General features: G+C 39.7%; 1 protein-coding gene across 7 annotated transcripts in view; it reads left to right on the top strand.

Annotated features, from left to right (window-relative positions):
* The window catches only part of PCDH9 (protocadherin 9), a 1,095,802-nt gene that overhangs the window by 174,688 nt on the left and 895,655 nt on the right, over nt 1-25,459 (top strand). The gene's annotated exons all lie outside the window — the stretch shown is intronic.

The raw sequence follows: 25,459 nt of genomic DNA on the forward strand, positions 1-25,459 counted from the left end.
ACATAACTTTCATAATGTTGGAAGATTTGAATTATGAGAATTCAGAGTGAATTAGAACAAAATCAAAGGCTAGGGATGCTAACAGGTTCTTGGACCTATAAGATAGAATCTGGAAAGAAAAAAAGGAAGAAAGGAAAAAAAAAAAAAACATTAAAAGAACAGCCTTGGCAGCAAGTCTTACAAGTCATGGCAATTCACATGTTCAAGGGAATGTGATAATATTTGTAGTTAGAGTTCTAAAAACTTTAGCTTTTGTATTATGACACAGTGGGTTTGAATTTGCTAAATCTACAGCATATTAGTCTCATCTTTTGCATTTTTCATCAAGATTTCTATGTAGAGGAAATATAGGTTTTATTTTGAATTTCAGTTTTATATATGTTTATAATACTTAAGTCATTTAAATAAAGAACATATGTGGTTTCAAATTTCACTGCACAAAAGGGATATAGAATTCATTTAAATTAATACTTGAGTTCAAACATGTTATGAATTTAAAAATTCATTGGAGGAGGAACAAAGTAAAACATTTTAGGAAGCATTTTGAGGAGACAAAAAAAATAGGCAAAACGGAGTCATTTCATAACCACTGTCATACAGAAAATAAAGGGCTCAGGCAAAGCACAATTAAGTTCTAAAAATACTAATACGCTTTTAGATCTACAGGCCTTCTAACAATAAACAAACATCATTTTAGTGAGAATTCTTGAATTAGACATAACTTGGATACTGAGTCCACTTAATGGTCAAACCCGATCAAGTCCCTAGCCCACCAGTGAATCCACACTTCATCTGTGTGTCTGCCATCTCACCATCGGTTCTGAGTTCATAAAAGCCAGCCTCTAAAGTGCAAGTGAGCCCAGCACTTCTGAATGTAATATACGCACGACCGAACAAGTGTCTGCTTCTTTTCTCATATTCTGTCAAGCTTAACAATTTGCATCATATTTATTCTTTCACATTTTCTGCATTTCATTTTAATTTTCAGTAACTCTTGCGTTATGGCTCTATTTTTCCCTCTTGCTGTGTTCCAGAAATCCCATTTACCCTGCTATCAGTTTACAAATTTTTAACTTACAGTCATGCCCACACTGTGATAAGCATGTAGTAAACATCCGATAAAGAGACAAAACACTATCTGTTCAATCTAGACAGAATGAGGTCTCCTAATAGATTTCTGAATTCCAGAAAACATCTACTCATGAATGGGACTTTATAGGAGTCTTTGAAAGTCTTACTACACAAAGGTTTGTCTGGAGACCAGGAACCAGCAGCATCATTAGAAATGCAGACAGTCGAGGTCCACAGTGGACACGTAGAATCAGAATTCATCGTTCCACGTTACTTAAGTGTGTTAAAAATCAAAATATTCTCTAACCTGTTTTCATCTAAATGTTGCTTTCCTTGACAACTCTTTCACCTATTGATCCAATGATGATTTATCGAAGGTGTCATGGTGGCATCATGGTTAAGCAATGGACTATTAATAAGAGAAAGCATGAGAGATTGAACTCAACCCATGGCTTCTCTGGAGATAGGTAGTAATCAACTGACTGGCACACGGCAACATTGACTATGTATTCTGCTTCTCTGGTATCGTTTCAGTGTTGATAGTTTGAGCTTGTAACCAATTCTGTGGCGTACAGTCAATTAAGAATGAACATGAAAAGATCTCCACAGTCACTTTATACTTAGCATGGAGTCGGCCAGAAGGGCAGAACCAACTGAAGAAATATAAGGAAGGACCCTTGTGCCTTCAGGGCGCTTTTGAAAGGTTACACAGCAGGGATAACTCATTGCAATCGCAAGCATATTAAAAATAAGCAGGCAATGAAGTAGCATCAAATATAAATGCTATACATTTTGCATAAGTCTATCTATATTTCCGCCTAGGAAAAAAAATAGCCTTGAAAAGAAGGTGAAAACACGACTGTTCGAGAGGGCTTACTATTTGCCCAAACTCAAAAGTCACCACAGTGAAGTCAATACTGACTCAGGGATCCAGTTGAACAGAGCAGGGAAGCTAAGGTCGTAAATCTCGATAGGAGGTACTACCAACTTTTTCCATTGGCTTCTGGTGGAAGTTTGCTTTTTAATAATATGTCCAGCCTTGGAAGCTCAATGAGGGAGTTCTACTGTCCCCCAAATATGGTCTTTTTGATTCAGACACGACTTGGTTGTAACAAGTTTGGGCTTGGAGTTTCTGCTGGACAGGGATCTCTAGAGAACCCAAACTAGAACGCTAATAATTATAGATAGATAGATAGATAGATAGATAGATAGATAGATAGATAGATAGATAGATAGATAGATAGATAACATAAGAAATAAATAGTTAATCTATAAAGCAGTACAAATGGCTCAGTGCAACTCACTCCCGTGAGACAGCTGTGAGACATTGGCAGCCCTTCAAGTCTTGAGGGCTGCCAGGTAGTCCTCTGTAGAGCAATTCAGGCTATCCCAGCACAGGCAGCAAACAGCAAGGCAGCTCACCAACAGTCAGCCAGATGACAGGGTCCGACAGCCCCCAGCTCAAGAGATGTAAATTCCAGTGGTATGGTGAAGCAGGTCTTGATAGAACCTCAAATTACAGCGACACAGTCCACGGGTTAGGTGTCCAATAGGTAGTGTAACTTGCAAACTGAGGCACAGAGAAAGCAAGGCCACACACTGGTCTGATGATCAAAGAGCAAGAGACAAGAAAGGCGAAGCTCGCCGAGCCATTTATCTCTCTGCCGTTAATTAATCCCACATGTGTTCGTTGGCCAGGTTGGCACAATAATCTTTACTATCTCAGAGTTGCTATTTAAGGACTGTATAAATGAACTCGAGTGATGGCTGATAATCTCATTATCTATCCGTCCTTTTCCCCACATTATAACATCTAGTTCTGTCCGTAGAGGCAGGCTATTATAGAAACAAGAAACTGCGGTCTGTGAGTTGGATTTGGAATGTGGACATTATGAATGGATTTTGTTTCCCTGCTTCTGCCCTATGCAGTCTAAAGCAACTGTAACTCACTCATGGAGGTCCAGTCAATGCTGTCTCGTGGCCAGCCTTTGTACGCTTCCCACGATTGATTGTTGAACAGAGTAGAAAGCGCACTCTGGGCAGGTGGTTTTGAACTGCCAACCATGGGGATTGCAGCCCAATACGTAACCACTACATCACCAAGGCTTGGTTAACACATTTTGAGCAAAGCTAAGGAATACATGAGATAATGGTAACAGAAGATAGAGTACGTTTATTCATACATTTCTCCAACGAGTGAACTCTGTCATCTCTCTAGTTGTATTTTCTAATGCTCCACTTACTGCTAGTAACCTCTTCCATGGCGCAAATTAAGTATTCTTCTATTAGTTCAGTTGTTAAAGGCTTGTACTAGGGCCACTCACTTTCTTGCAGTTTCTTTTTCATTGCAATAAAAATAGATTTTAAACTACTCAGTAATATTTTTCCAATATATGTTTGATAATATAGCAGATTTCACAGAAGTTAGATCAGCTAGCTCTCAACTCAATAATTCCAAACTCTGACATACTATGTGCCAATCTAATAAGTGTTTTTGGGGGGAGGGAGCAGGTAGGCAAGGTGACAATTTTATTAGTTGGCCACTCTTCTGGAATGCAGTAGAACTAGCAGTAATGCCCAATCTTAGGGAAGAACTAGCTAGCCAGTCTGTCCAAAGGCTTATAATTCATTAATTAAGGAATTTAACCTATGTTTAGGTTTTCTTATCATCTGGGGACAACTTTCACCCAAAAGTCTAAATTACTTTTATTATCCATATAAGAAAGCAATCTGAAAAAAGACACTAGGGAAACACAAGCAAATAGTCTGCCAGTAATACGTTTACATGCAAGATGAATTCCTGGCTCATGGTAGATGTCCAAGAAAAGTTGGTGACTGAGTAATGTTGATTAATTTTTTTAAGATTAAAAGATTTTTTAATATCATCAGAACTCATTTGCACTCTAAGCTATGGATACTGGAGGTGATGACCGAATTGCCTTCTAAAATGGGTTGGGATACAGAGACATGGGTTAATGTAATGCATCAAGCAACACTCTGACCTCATCCACAACACGAGAGAAAAATGTCACATCAATCCATTCAAGCAGAAATTCTTGTTCTTTAAGCAGTAGCTACAGCAAGGGTTGGGCGGGGGGGGGGGGCTATGAAATAGACTGACTTCCCTATCAAACACTTTGCAGAGTAGCTGCCGTTCCTAATCATGAGGCTCAGCGGTTTTTTGGGCTGATCAGGCTATTTTGGTGCTATATCAAGAGAAAATTTTGACAGTCTTGGCTCGCAATTTAACCTCCTTCAGAACTGTTACAATCTGGTGGGGGAATAGCCACGGAATACTAAGCATCTATCTTGTTTTAAAACCAGGCATTCTCTCATAAATAATAGCTGTATTTCATGCATGATCCTCTTTTTGTTCTGTTGCTATAGAAGCAACCAACTAGGCAACAGCGGCAGCAAAAGTAAACTAACAAATCCTCAATTCTCTTGGCATCCCTGATGAAAATGTCTATGATGCTTATGATGATCCAAAAGACATCAGAAGGAGAAACATGTTGGCTGGTGCTGGATAAATACAGCGTGTATGGCAGGAGGCAGGGCCTGGGCAGTCAGTGTTTACCGATTGAGCAGAACAAAGCTTGACGAGAGAGGCTGTCTGGCAGCTCCTAGGAAGCACGCTGCGGTTTGGGAAGACGTAGAGATGAGCATCTCACTGTTTCTCACACTCAGAACCTTTATTTGCCATTTTATCTGCTAGTATGGGTGGAACTGCTCACTATATTAACATGTATTTCCTAAGGAAGATAAGAAAGTATAATGCTTTCTCTCTGTAGATTAGAATAAAATAGGGTTGGGGGCATTTCGTAATAGGGGTACTAAGAAGATTTATCCTTGTATCCCGTCATCTTTGCTCTCATGGAGCACACGTTAAATACTTTCACGAGGCCTAAGACGTAGGGGCCTAGTGGTTTCTTCTTGAGAGGACACGAAAAGCCACTTTTCCCAACTAGAAGGTGTACAGAAATTCAGGACTACAAACAGCGGGGCAAGTGGAAACCATGCAGAAATTGTAATACACATTTAAATTATATTTTTTAAATATCCTGAAAAACAATTTAAAACTCTCTGGCAGTTATAAAAATATCATGAATTTTGAGATCATTAGAACAATCTGGTTAGTACACTATAACTTAAATCCTTAGAAGCATTGAGCATGGCTGTTTTATATTTTTGCAAAATAAAGTCTTATAAGAGTAGTTTGAGGCAGGCACAGTGGTGCAGTGGTGGCAGGGGGAGGGGGGAGGGGGGGCATAAAAGGGAGATGACATCAAGGAGTCCCTGTAGAAAAAGATTATTTGGAAGCTGATTGTGGTAGCAATTGTGCATTTTTACTTGACATGTTTGAAATATGGAATGATGTATATATTAAATCCCAACGAATTAAAAAGAAAGAAAGAGACAAAAAAGAGTAGCCTGACAGAGCTTGCATTCTTCCTCCTGGGGAAATTTGACAGGACTATGCAGTCCGCATCTTTGCTGCGTCTTACTGCACTGGACTACCACTTTCCTGACTCGGATCAACTTAGACTTTATCTATCTTTTATTGTCTGCAGGTTCCATTACTGTGAAAAAGCTCGTTTTCATCCATAGGATGAATATGGCTCTTTAAAAAGGAGAGACAGAGAAAAGTTTTCTAATTAAAAAACAAAAGTAGAAAACAAAACAAAGCACTTTGTCTAGTTTTGGACTCAATATGATAAGGCTATGTGTTGTTAAGACCTGCAGCTATATATATAAGCTAATTACATATATCAATATTTTAAAATACATAAACAATATCTTTGATCCTAATGTTGAGAATAAATGACAATTTATCATGGGAAACAAGGGGGGCATATCGTGCATTTATGAAATGTTGCTCCGTGGCCTACATTTAAAAGGGTTTTCCATGAACCGGTAAAGTATTTTACTGAAACTGCATTGTTCATCAAATGAACACATTTAAATTGGACACATAAATCCATTCAAACCAGGTGCGACCAGGACAAGCTAGTCGATGGAGTGACATTGTCTTTGCATTTGAGATCTTGTAAGGGTGTGGCCTTGAACACAACTTTCTCCTGAGTCAAGGATGCAGTGTGCAGAGTATCTTTTGCCACCAGGATATGTCTACTGTGACGGGTTTCATCCACGGAGTCCCTTTGTGCTCCACCGGTGCTCATTTCTCTGATAACCATTGCCTCGTTGAGCTTTTTCCTGATTACTTAAATTAAGAATTTACACGATAAAAAAATGACAGTGTGACCATAAGACCTCAGAAGTATACTTAGTAATGAAAAATCCTAGAGTTGACTATGTTCCTATAATCCTTTGCTTATACATTGCTCTTAACGTTCATATTCCCTTTTCCTTTCTGCAGGTTTTTTAAATTAAAATGTAGACCTTCCATTCTTAATAATGCTAGTGACACAAATGTCTCTTGAATTTTCTAATTATTTATTTAAGACTGATATAAAAGAGCTTTTCACTAGACATCACCAAATGTACCTCACCCCGTTATGTTTCCAGACTGACTTTCGTTTTTGCAACATGATTAAAATATTGCATTATTTATGTAAACTCTATAAAATGGAATTCTACAGAGGTAATGAATGCAGATAAATAATATATAAGTTATTAATCTGTATGTTCAGTTGGATATGAGGCAGAGTATATCTTCAATTCATCAAGATTGATGGTACTTCGTGTACATTATTATTTTGTGTAAATGTAAACCAGCGAAAAAGGATAAAACTTTTGTTGAGAGTTGGAGCAGGATTCTAGATCCCTTTTTTTAAAATAAATGTTAGCTTATTGATTTTTAAATGATTATTTGATGCATCAGAATATTCCAGAATCCAGCTAGTATTTCTTTATAATTTGGATTTTCATTTAATAAATGAGTAATAAAAATAAATTCTGAGAAGACATATTTTAAAAGTTAGTGGAAAGTAGCACTAGATAGAAAATTAACACTTATTCAAAATAGAGTTTTGTAAACCAATACTCAGGCATTGGCTATTGAGGGAAATTATTGCTGAATTTATGACATGCGGTCATTAGAATTGTAATCTTGGAGTTTTGATACAAACACTGTTTTTATACATTTTCCCACTAATATCCCAGAGGTGGTGTAGTGAATTGTATGTGAAGTGTGTATGAGTAGTAGAGTAGTAAGTATTGGTCTGCTAAGCACAAGGTCTGCTGTTCAAACTCATCCGCACTCTGGGAGAAATGTGAGGCTATCTGTTCCTTTAAAGGTTAACAATATAAGAAACATTTCAGGATAGTTCTAGTCTTGTGAGGCAGAATAATTCTGCCTCTTGTGAGGCAGAATTAACTCAGAGATATTGGGTTTGGTTTTTATGAATAAAAACATTGATCATATTTCTGAATATTGTAATTTATTGATCTGTCACTTCTTTATTCATGTGATAACATGTATCCTCAATGTCTTACCTTTTGCATTGTTAAGACATTCCTTATTCCAAGTGCCCCTTTACTCTGGTCTCTATTGTTTAATGTATCAGGTTATTGTTTAATATATTAGACCATGGTGATTTTAGAAGGGGCTTCAAAACTTCATGGAAAAGGTCAATTATCTTCTACCTTCATTCTTCCATGAGCATTCTGGATCCACATGCACTGCTTACACGTGGACATCCTGAGCCAGTCCGTTTGAATGGTGCCCTCTTCTCCTAAGTGATATTTTCTTAGTTTCTTATTAGTGGGTCAGACTCCGATTGGCCACTGAAGAACTATGATAGAGAATTGTTTTCAGATTTATTGAATTGGGTGAAAGATGTTAGTTATAAATGTGAATTGGGGCTCCAGCTCTTGAATAGAGCTTTATTTCATAGCCCCACCTCACTCTCTTCTAATAAATGACCCTCACGGAGCTCATTCATCAAACATATATTGAATTTCTAGAATTTCCAAGGTGCTGTGCATACTCCTTATGAAAATAATTAAAACATTGTTCCTGCCATCAAGAGGCTTGAAGTTCAATGGGGAATATGAATTGTTTGACAGGAAGAGCTATAATGAAAAGCTTTTTATTAATGCTCGCTCAGTGGGACTGCTTTGTTTTTCAAGGTGTGCACTTTGCCTTTGAAAGGACGCAGTGTTACCCTGTTTTCAGTGCCACATGGAGTGGCAAATATTTGCTTCTCTGACAAGTCCCCTTCTTGTGCAGGCTTTGATTTGCTAATGTACCTTAGTGAGGAAACAATCACTGGAGTTTCCCTCAACCTTTGGAAGTTCCCTATGAAGGGCTGAAGGGACCAGGCTTCAAACAGCAAAGGCGGGGTGGGGGTGAGGGGGTGGGGAGTGATGGGGGGGGATCATATCATCATGAATGAGGGTGGTGCATGATGGAGACCCAATGCCCATCTGTAGACAACTGGACAACTTGCAGAGGGGTAGTGGGGAGGAGATGAGTCACTTATTGAAACCCACAACCTTCCTCTAGTCCTTAAATGCGTCCTTCCCTCAACTACAATGACCCCAATTCTACCTTGCAAAACTGGTTAGACCAGAGAATGCACAGCAGTACAGATGGGAACTGGAAATGCGGGGAATCTAGGACAGATGAACCCCTCAGGACCAGCGGTGACAGTGGTGATACCGGGAGGGAAGGAGGAGGGTAGAAAGGGGGGATTGATCACAAGGATCTACATATAACCTCCTCTCTGGGAGATGGGCAACATAAGGGTGGGTGAAGGGAGATGCTGGGCAGTGTAAGATAAGATATAATAATAATTTATAAATTATTAAGGGGTCATGAGGGAGGGGGGAGTGAGGAGGGAAGGGGAGGAGGAAAAAGGGAAATGAGCTAATTCCAGGAACCCAAGAGGAAAGTGAATTTTGAGAATGAGGAGGGCAACACATGTATAAGTGTGCTTTACACAATTGATCTATGTATTGTTATGAATTGGGTGAACCCCAATAAAATGATTTTAAAAAAAACAAAACCACAATGAAAACTAGAGTAAGGGGTGTTTAGAATTACTCTCATAGGTATATTTGTGCTTTGGACTTGCCAGGATATGGCTCAGAAAATGTAGATGGGTAGAAAATAAAGAGTGAATTGAAGGAAGAACAAAGCTCTATATATTATAATTACATATATAGTTTTCAAAGCATACGAGGTGAGGAAGAGGATGTCAGTTGAGCCCATGCAGGGTAGCAAGCAGCGGTACTGGAGGAGCCTGGCAAGCGATTCTATCAGGGACGGCAGGGAGGGGCTTGAGAAGAAGCCAGGGCATCCTGGGACCACGGCAGTTCTCACAGCTGTGCCATAGGAAAAGTGGTCCCAGGTGCAATGGAGGTCTGATGACAGTGGGGTGGCCAAGAGCCAAGGCACAGGCAAGAGTGCGCTTCCACTCTCTGTCCGCGGTGACAAGCAGCCCTGGACAGGTACAGTCTCAGTCTAGACAGGCATGCAGTGAATCCTCTGGGTATCTTTGGCTCCTGAACCATATTTGAAGGAGACCTGAGTGAACTGTGATCATGAACCTCACAGTAACCTACTGGAATTCATGACCATCTACTTTGGTCGGAGTGTGCGTAATATAAAGCAGGAGAGAAACTGGGACTATGCCTTGTGATACCTGAATGGCCATGGTTTGAATTGGGTATTATATTTCATGGAAAGACATTTAGGGTGTGTGGCTTATTGCTTAGAACTATTTATAAATTAAAATGCATATGAACTACTGTTAAAAGGGAGTGGGTTAGTTGCACCACACACATACTTAGTGTTTCAGTAATCCAACTGAAGTAGAAAGAGCTATATTTTAATAGAAATGGCTGAAATGAAAAGTCTGCAAAAATGTTGATATTATAATCTAATGGCTTGGGGAGTGTATGCAGTAGGATGAAAGAATTGGAGGGAAGATAATGTTTCCAAGTTTATATTTAGATGTTCTAAATAATTTTTAATACTATTCACTTATTCATTTACTCAGCAAATATTTCTATGGAGCACCAATCTGTACCTTATGATTTTCAAAAACATTGGGGGTGCATCAGAAAACAAAAGAAGCAACAATCCCTTTCTCAGTGAAGTTTACATTGAGTGTAGTGACACTTAGGAAAAGTTGCAGGATTTGTCACATGGTGATGGTGTTATGAGAAAACGTGGAGCGAAGGTGCAGAGGGAGGAGCATGAAGAGGGGAAGAGAAGAGTTTCCAGTAGGGCAATGTGGGATATCTCACTGAAAGGCTGACAATTGAGCAGAAGGGGGGGGGAGGGAGGGTGGCGGGAGGCACCGCCATGGAGTCAATCAAGACTCATAGAGACTCTCTGGGTCCGAATAGGGCTACTCCAGAGGGTCTCTGGGACTGTCCATCTTGACGAGAGGAGAGAGCTTTGAACTACTGAACTTTCAGTTAGCAGCCCGATTTGTAGCTCACCGCATCTCCAGGCCCCCTTGAAATAGTTGAGGAAGCAGGTAAACATAGATGGAAGAGGAGTCATAGAGACACGTACAAAGTCTTTGAGGTGGAGACTTTCCGGACATGATCAATGACCCTCCAGAGGTTCAGGGAGATTGGAAAAGAGTAATTGGGGTAATAGGAGGCAATGCTGGAGTGGGGATGTTTAGCGAGTGGAAAAGCAGGCATGTTGTAGTACTTCGAGTAAAGTAAGCACCACGGAGTTTATGGTAATTGGCTTGTTGGATCTGTTTTGACAATAGGGTCTGGAACTTTGGCAATATCAGACAAGTGATGAGAGCAACACATGTTCTAAGGTTAGATGAGTTCTAAAATATATGTACCAAACATGGGAAACCACTCTGTCATTGTGCATATTGACTTCTCGGGAATTGAAACAATGAAAATAAATTTGCCTTATGTTTCTTTGAATAGGAAACTTAAACTAAATGTGTGCGTGCATTGAAGGTCCTTGACAATCTCTCTTGAATAAATACAAGGTACTAGCATTCCTCGTTGAAATCTTCTGAAAATCACCCGTTTCATAACATTTTATGCTCTGTGAGAAAGTGTCTATGCAAACGAAAGAACACCAACCTCTGTGTCACATCTTGTATATCTGAATGAAATCACTTGAGACAAATAATGATATTAATTATGGATAGTTACTAATATTGTGGTTTATGAGCATTTTATTCTGATTGACTTTTTAATGCTGTTATGATCCTTTTCCCCTAAAATTAAAAGGTCCATAATGTACTGAATGTTTGCTTTTCAATAAGCTTATCGTGTGTCATCCACCTATAATCATCATCTCTCCATATTTTTACTGTCATATTACTATGTAGTTTTTGCTGCTTTAAATCTTTCTTCCCCTTACCTATTTCATGCTTTTAAAAAATGATATTTCTTCTACTGCCTCATTATGAACAATTATTGGATTTACTGAATAATAATGTTTATAGTAATTCAAGGTAGAAAATCCATCATGTTTTCACACATTTTTTTAAATGTGTGAGAGAATTTTATATCAAAGAGCAATTGTATATTGAGAAAGCATCATCTCATCCCAGTCCAGATCCAGCCCATAAGTCTGATATTAGCCCATATATCCAATACTAGTCCACAAATTCCTCTTCAGACTCACACACCTCATGCAATGATGAGGATGCAGGAAGATCACAGGCTGGTGGGTGCAAAGTCTTGTGGATCCATTGACGGTGGATGTTTTCACACATTTATTGAACTTCATTCATTTTAACAAATTTTGTACATGCCTCACCATGCCACATGTTGACATGTGAACTATTTGTCTAGTTGCATGTTTGCATTTACAGTGGTCTAAAAGAAAATTGCCACTGAAATAATACAGTAAAGTTTTCAGGACAGTTTATGACGTAATACTGAACATGCATACTTTCAATGGGATTCACATTGTCACTCCATTATGATACTCCTTTCTTTTTAAAAGAGAGGTCTTCTGATGGTAACAACTGAAAATCAACTGTATTTTCTTCTTTTCACTGTGCTTTTTCTCTAAAGTTCATTTTCATTTTGATTAAAACGTTTACATGGGAACCTAATACACTCATCACTCGCTGCCGTTGGGTCAGTTCTGACTCGCAGTGCGGTCATGGGACAGGGTCGGACCGCTCAAGTGGGTTTCTGAGATTCCCTTTATGGGAGGAAAAAGTCTCAGGGGAGCGGCTGCTGGTTTTGAACTGCTGACTTGTGGTCAGCAGCCCAACGCATGTTCCACTATATTACTAGGGCTCCTCCCTTTTCTGTACCTTTGTCAGTCCTTTCCAAATTCTGTCCATTTCTTAAATTTATAGTCTTGTATAGTAGAGTTTGCCACGGGTACACACACGCGCGCACACACACACACACACACACACACACACACCAAGCCACACTTACTGTCATCGAGTTGATGACAACTCAGAGCGACCCCATAGGACAGAGTGCAACTGACTCTAGGTTTCCAAGGCTGTAGCTCTTTATGAGAATAAAAGCTTCATCTTTCTCAGCAGAGATAGTGGTTTTGAACAGCTGACCTACTGATTAGTTCAACAAGGTTTAACTCATTAGGCCACCATGGCTCCTGCCTTGCGCAAAGTATAGGATGATTTTCTACCATTGCGATGTGTCAAGATATGTTACTTTTACTGTTAATATAAATATTATCATCATGTTCAGATTAGTTTCTTGTTGTGGTTAGAAGCCATCAAGTCTGTTCTGCCTGACGCACAGGGACTGTGTGTGCAACAGCACAAAGTATTGTCCGGGCCTGCTCTGTACTCGCAATGATTCCTGTGCCTGAGCCCCTTGTGGCAGCCCCTGAGTCAGTACATCTCCGCGAGGGCTTCCCTGTTTCTAGCTGCCCCTCCATTTGATCAAGGACAATGTTCTTCTCCAGGTACTGGTGTCCCCTGACAATCTGTCCAAAGTTTGTAAGATGAAACCTTGTGATCCTTGCCTCTAAGGAGCCCTCTGGACATCCTTCTCAGGATCAGTTTGTCCTTTTAGCAGTCCACAGTATTTTCTTCCCCAGCACCACAATTCAAATACACTGATTTTTCTCCAGTCTTCCTTACTCAATGTCCAACTTTCCCAAGCCTCCGGGGGTAACTGAAGATATCATGGCTTGGGTCACGTGTACCTTATTCCTCAGAGTAGCCTCTTTGTTGTTCAATGCTCTCAGGAGGTCTTTTGCAACATAATGCTTTACATAATGCAATGCCTCTTTTGATAGCTTGACTGCTGCTTCCATGAACATAGATTGTGGACACAAGCAACACACAATTCTTGACAACTTCAATCTTTTTCTCCATTTTTATGATCCAGTTGCGAGGATTCTGGTCTTCTTTATATTAACTGTAATCCATATGGAAGGCTGCAATCCTTGATCTTCCTCAGGAAGGGCTTCAAGTCCTCCTCACTTTTTAGCAAGCAGGGTTGTGTCATCTGCATATTACAGATTGTTAATAAGCCTGCCTCGGATCCTGATGCCACTTTCTTCTTCACATAATCCAGTTTCTCTGATGATATGCTCAGTATACAGATTGAATAAGTATGGTGAAGTGATCCAACCTTGATACACACTTTTTCTGATTTTAACCATGCGCCATTCCCTTGTTCTGTTCCCTCAATGGTCTCGTGATCCATGTACAAGTTCTTCATGCGCACAATGAATTGTTCTGGAATTCCCATTTTTCTCAATGCTATCCATAGTTTGTGGTGGCCCCCATAGTTCGATGCCTTGGCACAGTCAATAAATCACAAGTGAACATCTTTCTGGTATCCTCCGCTTTCATCCAAGGTCCATCCGACATCAGCAATGATGTACCTTGTTCTGTGCCCTCTTTTGAATCTGTCCTGAACCTCTGGCAGCTCCTAGTCAATGTATTGATGCAAATATTGATGGATGATCTTCAACAAATATTTATTTGCATGTGATATTAATGATATTGTTCGGCAGTTTGAGCATTCTGTTGGGTCACCTTTCTTTGGAATGGGTCCAAATATGGATCTCTGCCACTCTGTTGGCCAAGTCACTGTCTTCCAAATGTCCTGGTTCTAGTGCTTCATCATCATGTAGCTTCATCATCCCCATTCAATTGATATTCATTCCATCAATTCCTGGTGTCTTGTTTTGGGTTAATTATTTTATTTATACATAAATCATATTTGAAAATCAAATTACAATAATTGGATTGATTATTTTATGCTTGTTACTAAGGAAGCTAGTGACTATGATGGAAAACTTTTTGCTGCTATTCTATCTCAAGCAACAGATAATATATCAACTTAACAATCAATAGTATAGGAGAAAGTGCATAGGAAAATGTAAACAGATGATGAGGTTGAATATCTTAAGAAGGTGTTATTTGAAGCAGACATGAAAAGACACAGAGAGCTCTCAAGAAACTCTCTGAAAAGCGCCTGTCATATGATAAGAGAACATGAACAATGGTCCTTCAGTCCCTCAAAGGGCAGTGAAAGTGCTGAGGAAGCAAGAAAGCCTCAGGGTGAATCACAAAGCAAGCTTGATAGAACTTCATTCTCCTCCCTTGTGAGACCCAGATGGCAAACGTTATTTGAATTTAAAAGAATTAATTGAATCAAATAAATATCATATGCAAAAATGAGAATTTTAAATTAAGAAGCTCATTTAGAAAGAAATGTGTAGTTCTTCTGTACTCTTGCTGTGGACTAGTAGTAAAAACTCCATCTGTCAGCATCTTTCACTTTGTTCTTGTGTGAAATAAAAATATTCCTATTTCCGTTTTTTTCATCTTTCGTAACTGACCTCAATACACCTCCTTTTTGTGAACTCATCCGAAGAAGAATCCCCTTGGGGCCCCTCCCCATGCAAAAAACATGCCAAACTTAGAGTGACCTAGCAGTTGCAAGAAAACAAACTATTTCAATAGAAAGAGCCAAGTGTTGAACATGATAGATATAGGTGGATTAGACTGCTTGGTTTTCCGAAACACTTTAATCATTTGGTTTCTGCTTCTCAGCATTTTATTTTTAAACAAGAAGTTACATTGTTTTTCTTTGTATCACACGGACACACCAAGGGATTGTAAACAGAAGTACCCACAATGACGACTGACGCATTCCCCATCGGGACCAGCCTGGCACCTAAAACGTTCACACTGAGTTATGAGCAAACCGCGTCTCAGCTCAGATATGCAGCCGAGTGTCTGGCTAGGTCCCAAGAGAGTCTACTGTCCTCAAGTGTAAAACTAAACTAATATATGTTGTGGGCCACTGTCCTTATAACCACGGTTCTCCTCCTCTTTAGTAAAAGGAGATTTGCTTTGCATATTAATCTGAATAATTTTATACTCTTGCGAGATCCCCTTTTAGTCAGAGATTATAAATCACATTTTGAGGACACATTCAGCTATAATACAAAGAAGTTTTTAAAGCGTTTCTCCTTTTTACTTGAATTTTATATTGTTACATTTGAGTAGAACCACTCTATAGTGCTTTCTTGAGCTTCCTTTATTTGAACACCCTGGAAAGTGAAATTACATGTAGGTACTCCAGAAAATTAAAATCTTCTTGGATGAGATTGAAGAAAAATCTATGTATTAAATTTTACTTCCTAGCAATGCCTCTTACAGGAATAGTATGAAGGTATGCATGTAGGTACACAGACACCCATACTGACACATGTGTGTGGGTGCCTGAGTGTGTAGATGTGTGTATACCGATGCAATAGCTAAAGGAGAATGACCCGAGTCTTGTGCAAGCTATATTGGGGAGCAGCAAGTGAATCCCGAGTGTTACAGCCTTAAGTTTGCCAATTAAGAGAACCTAGGAAATAGAGTTTTAATAGTTGTATTACAATTTAGTGGAAATGAAAAGAACTAGTTTATTTTGAACACAAGACTGTTTCACATGTACAAACAATTTGCATATATTGATGTTATGAGGTAAAAATTTGAATAAAAGTCATGTGACTTGTACACAAGAAAATATCACATTTTGAACTTTCATATTATGTACATCTAGAAAATTTTTTGGTATACTTAAAGGGATTTTGCAGCTCAATTGCTGAAACGACTATATTTATAAAGGTTTAAAATCCATGATTTGCTGCTTTGGGCTAGAACACATTATAGAAAAGTCCTGGGATTTCTATGTTCTGGCTTTGCTCGATAATTCTCCTCTTCCACACCACATTTTCCACCTAAAAAACTTCTAAACAGGTGTGCCTTTTAAAAAGGCCTTTTTCTGCTGTTGCTCAGTGTACACAGTATCATGACTATCAGTAATATATCTCTTTCCCTCATTTGTAAGCCATTAAAAGGTCATGACAGTTCTATTAATCAATCACATCATAATATCCAACAATATAAAAAAGAACCATTTTAGTTCTGCTCTGCAACTTTGGCTATAATGCTCTAATTATGCATTTAAATTAATTGGGGACATACTTTTATGTGTTTAATTATTCATGCACTCATTTTTTTATCCGCTATTGCTAGATAATAGCAAACATAACGATGTTCCTAGGTGGCACTAGCAGTTAGTTCTGGACGAAAAGCCTACAGGTGGACATTTCAAACCCACTTTGAAGGAAGTGCCTCCGAAGGAAGGTGTGTGATCTGCTTATCAAAGGTCACAGCCCGGAGACCCCTGGGACCCTTTCTAGTCTATGTGCATGAGACAGCACGATGTGCCGCCAACCATACTGGGAAACATGCAATTCTTGACAGTGAGAAGCAAAGGCGGTCCATAGTGACCACCATTCTTGACATTTAGTATTTACTCAAAGGAGCCCTGGTGGAGTAGTGGTGACCTGATAGGCAGTGATCCCAGTGGTTGGCAGTTCAAAACCAACCTCTTCAACAATTACAGTCTCAGAAACCCATAGAGGGAGCATCATGAGTCAGCATTGACTCGATGGCAGTGAGGTTGGTTTGGTTTGATTTGGAGTGTGGGGGGAAAGGCCAGCCCCCCACAACTAATCGTGGGTTCACTAGGCACAATTGTATGGTGAACATATATAAAGGCTATAATAAAGTCTTAGAGAGCATGAGGAATGGAAGAGAGATTGAAATAAAGGAGTCATACACATTTCACGGTAGCATGCACCCTTTTCTCCCCTTGGTGGTCCGCGTGGAGATAGGGGGAGGGGAAGGAGGATGTGGGAAAGGGAACAGGGGAGTGAGGACAGGAGAGGAGAGGGGGAACTGACAAGAGGACAGGAGGGGAGACCGAGAGAGCTCTTTATTGCTAACCAAGGCCTATATATCTTTGGTGGGCATGCAAACCCACTAATTACAGGTAAAGACATAAGTCACAGGAAGGGGTTGCACTGTAGGTTATACAGCAATGAGAGGGGGACCATCTAGGGATATACATGCAATAGGAAGAGGAGGGATTGGGGGCACACATGTGACAAGGAGGGCGGATCCTGGATTCAAGATGGCAGCCTAATTTTGGATGTCACTGAGCTGGTTTGACCTGTTCTCCGGATCTCCATAGAAACCATTATCAGTAGGGTGTAAACCCCATCTACAGGAACCAGACTAACTAACGGTGCAAGCCTTTAGGGAGAAGTAGCCCATTGTCCTTAACATCAGGGAGCAGGGCCTACCTGTGGTGGGACCAGACAGTAGTCTGGCAACTGACTGCCTTCAGGGAGGGTGTCTCTAAGCATCTGGCCTCCCCCAATATGCTGGCAAACAGCCTCTAAAGTTTGGCATATCTTTGGGGGAGATGAAGCTGGGGAAGTATCTTTATAATCCCATATTGGAGTATAGCTTAACCTTCCCATCTGGTGAAAAGTAGCGTTGCTGTCTTTGGCAGAGAGTTAGCAACATTTCATTGATGCATTTTAAACAGCCTCACTCTTCACCACTACAAACTACCTACTCTGATTCCTTTGACGTATGATGCGCAGTGAAGGCTTTTGTTTGTTTGGACATTCTGTTGCTTGACATAAGAATGGCATAATTACCATATGATATTATTGGAGATTTACCACAGAAAAGTAACACATCTTATGACATCTCCCTAACGCGTTAACCTCAGCCTGGTTTTCAAATGTCACGCTCCCTAGCTTGCTTGTTTTATTCATAATGGTACACTCGAATCCTGGCCTCTAGAACATGACCCATGTTGCTCTGGGAAGTGGGTTTGAGGAGCCTCATTGCCTTGGGAGCCCTTGGGGTGTGGTGGTTGGAGTTGGGCCCCTAACCTCTGGGTCAGCAGTTGGAAACCACCAGTCAGCAGGCGGGAGAAAGTGGAGGCTGTCTACTCTCATCCAGAGTCCCGGTCTCCTAAACTCATGGAGGCAGTGCTGACCTGCCCTGTAGGGTGGCTGAGTCAGAATGACCTCAATGGCGGTGAGTTTTGGAGAGTTGAGCTTGTGTCGTATCAAATGATTTCCATAAGAAATATTACAATTCATTTTTGCCAACCATTATTTAAAAGTTTTTGTGTTTTATATATGTATATAAGAGAACAAATTGTTTGGAAATTTTGTATCACTCAACAGATATTTCTAATGTAATACAAATGCTGTAATTAATTTTTTAATTTTAGTACTTATTTATGTATTATTACATAACCAAACACATGTCCCTTTTAAGAGTCTTGGACATTTTATCATCATGCTTCCACTATTTTTTTAAAGTGATTGAACAGCCATCTCCTCTCTGCCTACTGGGTCTCAGTGCAGCACTTAGCCTCTCACAAGCAGCACCTGGACCTTGGTCTCTCCACCTGGGTAGATGAGAGCTTCTCACAACGCCTTCCCTGTCTACAAGGGTGTCTCTCATTGACTTGAAATAGTCCTATAAAAAGATTATAGCTTTCTCTAGGAACTCAATTGAACCGACATATGGTATATATTTTTAATTTTACTGAGATACATAGAATAACATGATATTCACCAAATTTAAGTTTAAATTATGAATTTTAAGTTTTGATTGATATTTAATAAGTTTGATTGATTTAATAAGTTATAGGGTTTTTTTTGTTGAAAGTATAAAAAGTAAGGTTGACAGATGAAACTCGTATAGTACATTTAGCCTTGCTATCTATCAAACTATTCTTTTATCCTCTGTATGGATTTACACTCTATGCAAGGTTTTGCCAAGACCAGAATGTATTTATCAGTTTGGGAATTATCTGGACAGCAGCATTTGTTTGTTTATGTCAGAGTAAGAAAAAAACTGCTTCACACGGTGCCTTTAATTGGCCTTGAATAAATGTCTAAGTAGAATTTGTAAGTAAGGCAGAGCAGGTTTCTAGAGTCCTAATTAAGCCTCACTGTAATGCACGGTGGAGCCATGGTGGCACTGTGGTTGCTATGTTGTGCTTGCTAACCAGAAGGTAAGGGGTTGAAACCGTTTCACTATTCTAGGAGAGAAATAGGAGACTGTGCTCCTGGAAGCCCTACTGGAATAGTTCTTTTCTGCTCTGTGGGATTGCTATGAATCACAGTAGACTCAAAGGCAGGGGAATGCAGATAGTGGAAGAAAAGGCTTGCAGTTTTTCAGTGATTTAAAAGCTGTGAGAGAAGCAAGTGCAGCGGATGGTGATGATGAAGTTGTGCGTAAGCACTGGAGAACTCATGTCAAAGTGAGCGACAATATACATGATCTTCAATGGTGTGGCCGTCAGTGAGTCTGACCCTCACACCTAGGCAACTGATTGACTTCCATTACGTTAGCAATATTTATTTATCCTTTGTGAATGGTGGGGGGGGAGACATGCATTTAGTTTCTTAAAATATCATTCTACGTAGTTAGCCATAGAACAAAAATGATCATAAATCGATTCAACTAAATTAGTGCTTTGTCGTTTAACAATATGGCTCATCCTATTTTCTCTATTATTCTTGAGAAAGGGTGGGACAGGAAGTGTTGATTTTCCATACAGAGAAAAAAATACCTAAAGAGATAATCCCTTTTGTTTGGTAAGACTCTGTGTGCAAAGCAGTGATTGGAGCTCTGCCTCAATGATGTATGATGGCATTAATCTGAATATATGTGTAGAAATTGAGTTTAGATTCTTTATAAAAATATACATAATGCCTCCAAGGCTGCATTGGACTCTCTGGAAGGTTGTGGAAGGAATCTGAATTTTAACATCTACAGAATGGAAACCTTGAGGAGTCCTGGTGGCATAGTGGCTTACATGTTGGGTGCCTAACCCCAAGGTCAGCTGTTCAAAACCACTAGATGCCCCAAAGGAGAAAGATGAGGCTTTCTGCACTAATGAAAAAGTTCCAGCCTCAAAAACACACTGGGGCAGTTCAACTCTGTCCTATAGGGTTACTATGAGTCAGAATCAATTCCAAGGTAGTCACTTATACGCAAACAGTCTGGTGCCCTATGGTGCTGGGAGTTAGCCACTGGGCTGTTAACAACAAGGTAGGCAGTTTGCAAGCCCACCAAGTTGTCTGCTCCCATAGGGATTTACAGTCTTGTAAACCCTACGTGGGGTCACTAGGAATTGGAATTGACTTTATGACAGTGAATTAAATCTTTTGGTTTATATGGAAACAATAATTTGAGTACCCTGGGTTCAGGGAAAAACATAAAGAGAACCAATTTATATCTAATTATTAGGTTTTAACAATCAAGTGCTGAATTGAACAAATAATTAGAAATACTTCCTACCAATCAAAGTGTTTTTTTGAAGAAAGGTGTACTATTCAGTTGCAATACTTGGAGAGGAAATATCTCTCTCTCTCTATCTATATCTATATTTATAATGATTTCAAGAAATAAAATAGTATCCTCACTATCTTTTTTACCAGTGGCATTTGCAATGCTTAAAGGAATAGGAAAGGCTCAACAAAAAACAACATTGTTTTCTTGCTCTCTGTAATCATTCTGAACAAGCTGAACAGGTAGGTTCCTGAACCAATTTTGAGCCTGATGAGGAAAAGTTTAAAAATAGTAAGAAGCACTTTCATGTGAAATGTAAGGTGTTAATACTTCTCACACTTAACAATGAAATGCTGTCCACTTCTCTCTACATTCAGTGTTATTGATGTCAGCAGCTTCATTACATCTGTTGACAAATTTAAATGAACTTGGTTTTGTAAACTTGGGAGGTGATACACGCCTCTGCTCATCTTTAGAGGAGTTAGACTGGGCAATAGTTAGCATCAGGTATGGGTTAAGTCTTCTGATCAGTGTCTTCAAACATTCTTTGAAGGTACTCAAACTCAAGGCAAAACTTCATTCAGCCCGTAATCGAGCAAAATAGTCATTTGGGGTAGTTAAAAACTGCCACATGGAAAGCAAGTTCATCTTTTAAAGTTGTCTTTTGGTAATGACACCTTCATTTCAATTGGATTAATTTTTAGATACTAGGTGGTACCAGTTACCTTAGGATGAAGTTGGTTCTTGCTCAATGAGCCAGTGTGTTCCATGGGATTTTCAATGACTCGGATTTGGAGGTTGGTTGCCAGGCCTTACTCTGGGTGGAGTAAACCATTCACTTTGCAGTTAGAGGTTGAGTGCCCTGGTGGCTTAGTGGTTATGAGTTGGGCAGCAGTTCAAAACAGCCAGCCGCTCTAAGGCAGGAAGACTGGATTTTCTAGTCCCATAGAGATTTGCACTCTCAAAACCCTGCAGAGGCAGCCCTCCTCCATTCTGTGGTGTCACTGTCAGTTGGCATTGACTTGATGGCAGAGTTGAGTTGAGGGATTGAAAGATAGTCAATTGATATTGCCCTTCTCGCCACAATCCCTTGTAGCCTCTGCCTGTGGCTATAATCCTGTTGTGGAGGGAGTTTTCTGGTTTTGAATTAAGTGCACTGTTTCCTTAGTAGATGGACTTAAGTCATTATCCTTTGTTTTCTTTGGGTCTGTGGTTCTATTGAAAGACAAAAACAACACCTCCATCAAAGTCATTCCTCTACATACACGAGCCACTCAGAACGGGAACACCGTGAGAAAAGCCAGGACCATCATAAACAGAGAACATTTGAGATCTTTGTCTGAAGTGGCAGAAGCCAAGATCAGAGGCTGTGGCATGGAGACCATGGAACAGAGCAAAGGAGCCAGGCCAAGGCCAGAGGCCAAGGTAAAAAGAGTATGAGACAGAACAGAGGATCCATGCCAAGACTATGGGACTCTGAAGCACAGAGGTAGGGGGGCTTCCTGGACCCTGAAGGCAGATGCCAAGGGGCCATGTGGCTGGGAGTTTAAGGCTGATAGATTCTTGGTGGCTGGCTGAGGAGAGGTGATGCTGTGTGGATCAATGACTGAATCCTTACTATTTACTGATCTTGACTGTGGCAAATGGCAAACTTCCCTAATGAACCCCCCATAATTGTGAACTTTGTGTGTGAGTTCTATGTGGCCATTGCAACCAATGATCAAACTCAACGCAGAAGTAGTATGTCCTGTGAAGAATGGCTGGTGTCTGAATAGGAAAAGAAAGATGGAGGGTGGAGGCATGTCTGACCTCTGCCTTGTGGCAATAGGGAAGCCAGAGGACAGCAGAAACGGTCTCCCTGCCTGGTTGTTTTCCTCCCCAAGCATAGGAATGGGCTGCACTACATAAGATCCCATGCTAAACGGTCAATGCCCTGTTGTGGGGTGCATTCTTCTACTCTCTGACTTTGTTTTCTGTAGACCGCAAAACTTTTTTTATGATAAGAAAATCACCATTACTTGGATTGAGGAAGGAATTTTCTCTAATTTCTCTAATTGTTGCCTCTTTACTTTCATAGAGGCTAAGCATAAACACCACAGATGGGGACAGATGTAAGTAGATTAATTGATAAGAATATATGGTGTTAATTGCCTTATTTCTCAGATGTCCTGGCATTTTCAAAAGCAGGTAGATTCATAACAATGCATTGGGCATGGAATAGCGCCGACTCCTTAGGTCAGATCCAGAAAAAGGCGGAGACCTTCTGTTGACGATGATCACTAAGCTCCCTCCCATCTCTTGACATTTGGGATCGAGAATTTTCCCAAATGTATTATGCAAGTTCTGTTATAACTGTTGCTTTCCCCCCTCATGTCTAATGAACCCAGGTGGCCCCGTGGTTTTGAGTCGGGTTGCTAACCTCAAGCAAAACAGTTTGAAAGCCCCTGCCACTCCGCAGGACTAAGGCGGGTTTTCAACTCGCATAAAGAGTTACAGTCTCCCAACTGTACAGAGGTGGTTCTACCTGCCTGACCGGGTTGCTATGAGTCAGGTTCAACACAATGGCAGTGGGTTTGGCTTTGGTGTTGAAAGATGTGACGGTGATGGTGGTAGGTAACGGTAACATGACAATTTACATTTAAAATTGGCTAAAGTCATCCAACTATTACCTAAGATCTACCACTATAGGATAGTTAGTGGAACGTTCAACTTTCATAGACCCCTAGCATGTATATGCCTATGATTAATCAGCTTCCAAACACAATCTTACCTTACTCTATTTTACAGGAATTGACATTCAGGTAATATCTTAATGAGAATATAATTTTAGACAACTGAATAGAATTTGTCAAAGAATAATTGCACCCTTAAGTGAAAGATAACTACACATTTTTAGGTATTACTTTAAAATTACACAGAAAATAACGCATGTCTTTGCAAATGATGATAGCTAAACTCTTTGAACATCCTTTATTTTATAAAAGCTCAGTTTTGGAAAGGGATAATGGGGTGGGCAAGCAAACATATTTGCTTGTTTTGTTCTTTTTCATTTTGATCTGTCGCCCTTTAGTGGGCTCACACAAAACAATGCTTTCACAATTAATGTCATGTCGCCAGGCTTTGCCCAGTTTTCTTGACAAGCCTTCAAATCCTCTGTGGTTTTGTGAGATGTAATCTCATGATCCAATGTCAATATAATTCCCCCAAGACAGCTTAAATATTTATCCCAGGGATTCATTCAAATTTTGTTTCTCCAGATAAGTGTCTGTCTATCTAGTATCTATCTATCCATCACCATCTATCAACCTCTTCACACATAAGCACAGGCCAACAATCACACATATGCAGCTTTTTCTTTAAATGCTTTAATCTTTTTTGAAATGTATTCATATCGTTTCCCTTACTAGAGCACACATGGAATGTATAAAAAAGACCTGCAAGGCCACAAAATTATCTTTAGGAGAAGTCTGAAAAATGAATAAAAATGAGGAAGCAAAACTGTTATTGTGCTTACTAGAATGAGACCTCTGTAGGCTAGATTATTGTAAGTAAAATTGATTTTGTCCATGATTTGATTTTAATCTAGTTTAGCAGAATCATATTCTACAAGGAACAGATACTTAATTTAATACATAATGATGAAAAGACTTCAGTGCAGAGAAGTTTAATGTATTTGATGTGATAAAAGAACTAACTGATTATTAGGTTTTAAAAAATAGGTATTCCTTGTTATTTTATTACCATTTAAATAATTGCCTCTGCTCATAATATTGATATTAAATCTTGGGAATATTTTAGCCTTTTGTACTGGGACTCAGGATTATTGTCTCTACAAGAGGCAGTGATTTAGAAAGGAATAAATACCATTTAAAATTTCCTGCAATGATTTCTTCTTTTCTTTTCTTTCTGATCTAGAAGTTTTCAGAGAAACAACTTGTCACAGAGTTGGAGGTTTGTAGTTAAAAGCTACAGTTGTAAACAAGGGTCTCTGGAAGCCAATCTCCTCTCATTTTCCAGTCTACTGTTTTCCAATATCAAAGAGTCAGAACACTGGGCAATTTTGAAGATGCTGCTTGTTCAACAGAGGTCTCTAGCACTTTAACAGTTGGGGACCAGATGTGACTGTTTTCTGAGGTTAAAGCTGAGGCCAGGAGAACAGTCAAAGCAGGAGAGAGAAAGAGAGACAGAGGAAGAGAGAGAGAAGAAGAAGAAGAAAGAGGAGGAGGAGTAGGAGAGGAAGGGAAGAAGGGAGGGAGGAGGTGGAAAGAGAGAGAGAACTATCCAGAGGGTGGAGTATCATATTTCTTTTTTCTATTGAATAATTTATGCCAAAAATGATCTTCGTCTCCCTCAATTTGTTCTATAGACTGGCCTCTCAATGTTATATAAAATTCATGTCAATTCATCATAATACCTGCAATGTTCCTCCCTGTTTTGTATGCATTTTTGAATTTCAATAGTGTTCACATGTGTTTTTAAGTTAAGATTGCTCTTTTCTCTGAACAGAAAGTGAGAATTGCTGGCTTGTGTGTAGGTATGTGCATGTCTGTGTATTTCCTTTAGCTCCATGCAGTTCATTTACCTCACAGACCTGGCATTATGTATAGGCTTACAGAGTCCAATCAAATGATTGAACAAAGCCATGCATTTCATTATTGTTTCCACAGTGGAGAATTGAACAATGGGAGAGACCTAATCGGCAAGGCAGGTTTACATTGTATTTGAGCTCACATTATGAGCATCCTGTTGGCAGAATGCTCCGGATGACAGGGAAGGCCCAAATCCCATTACTAAAGTTATCAAATGGA

This window comes from Echinops telfairi, unplaced genomic scaffold, assembly GCF_000313985.2.
Source record: "Echinops telfairi isolate 266 unplaced genomic scaffold, ASM31398v2 ScPeMD7_11;HRSCAF=52, whole genome shotgun sequence".
In the NCBI taxonomy this organism is placed as follows: domain Eukaryota; kingdom Metazoa; phylum Chordata; class Mammalia; order Afrosoricida; family Tenrecidae; genus Echinops; species Echinops telfairi.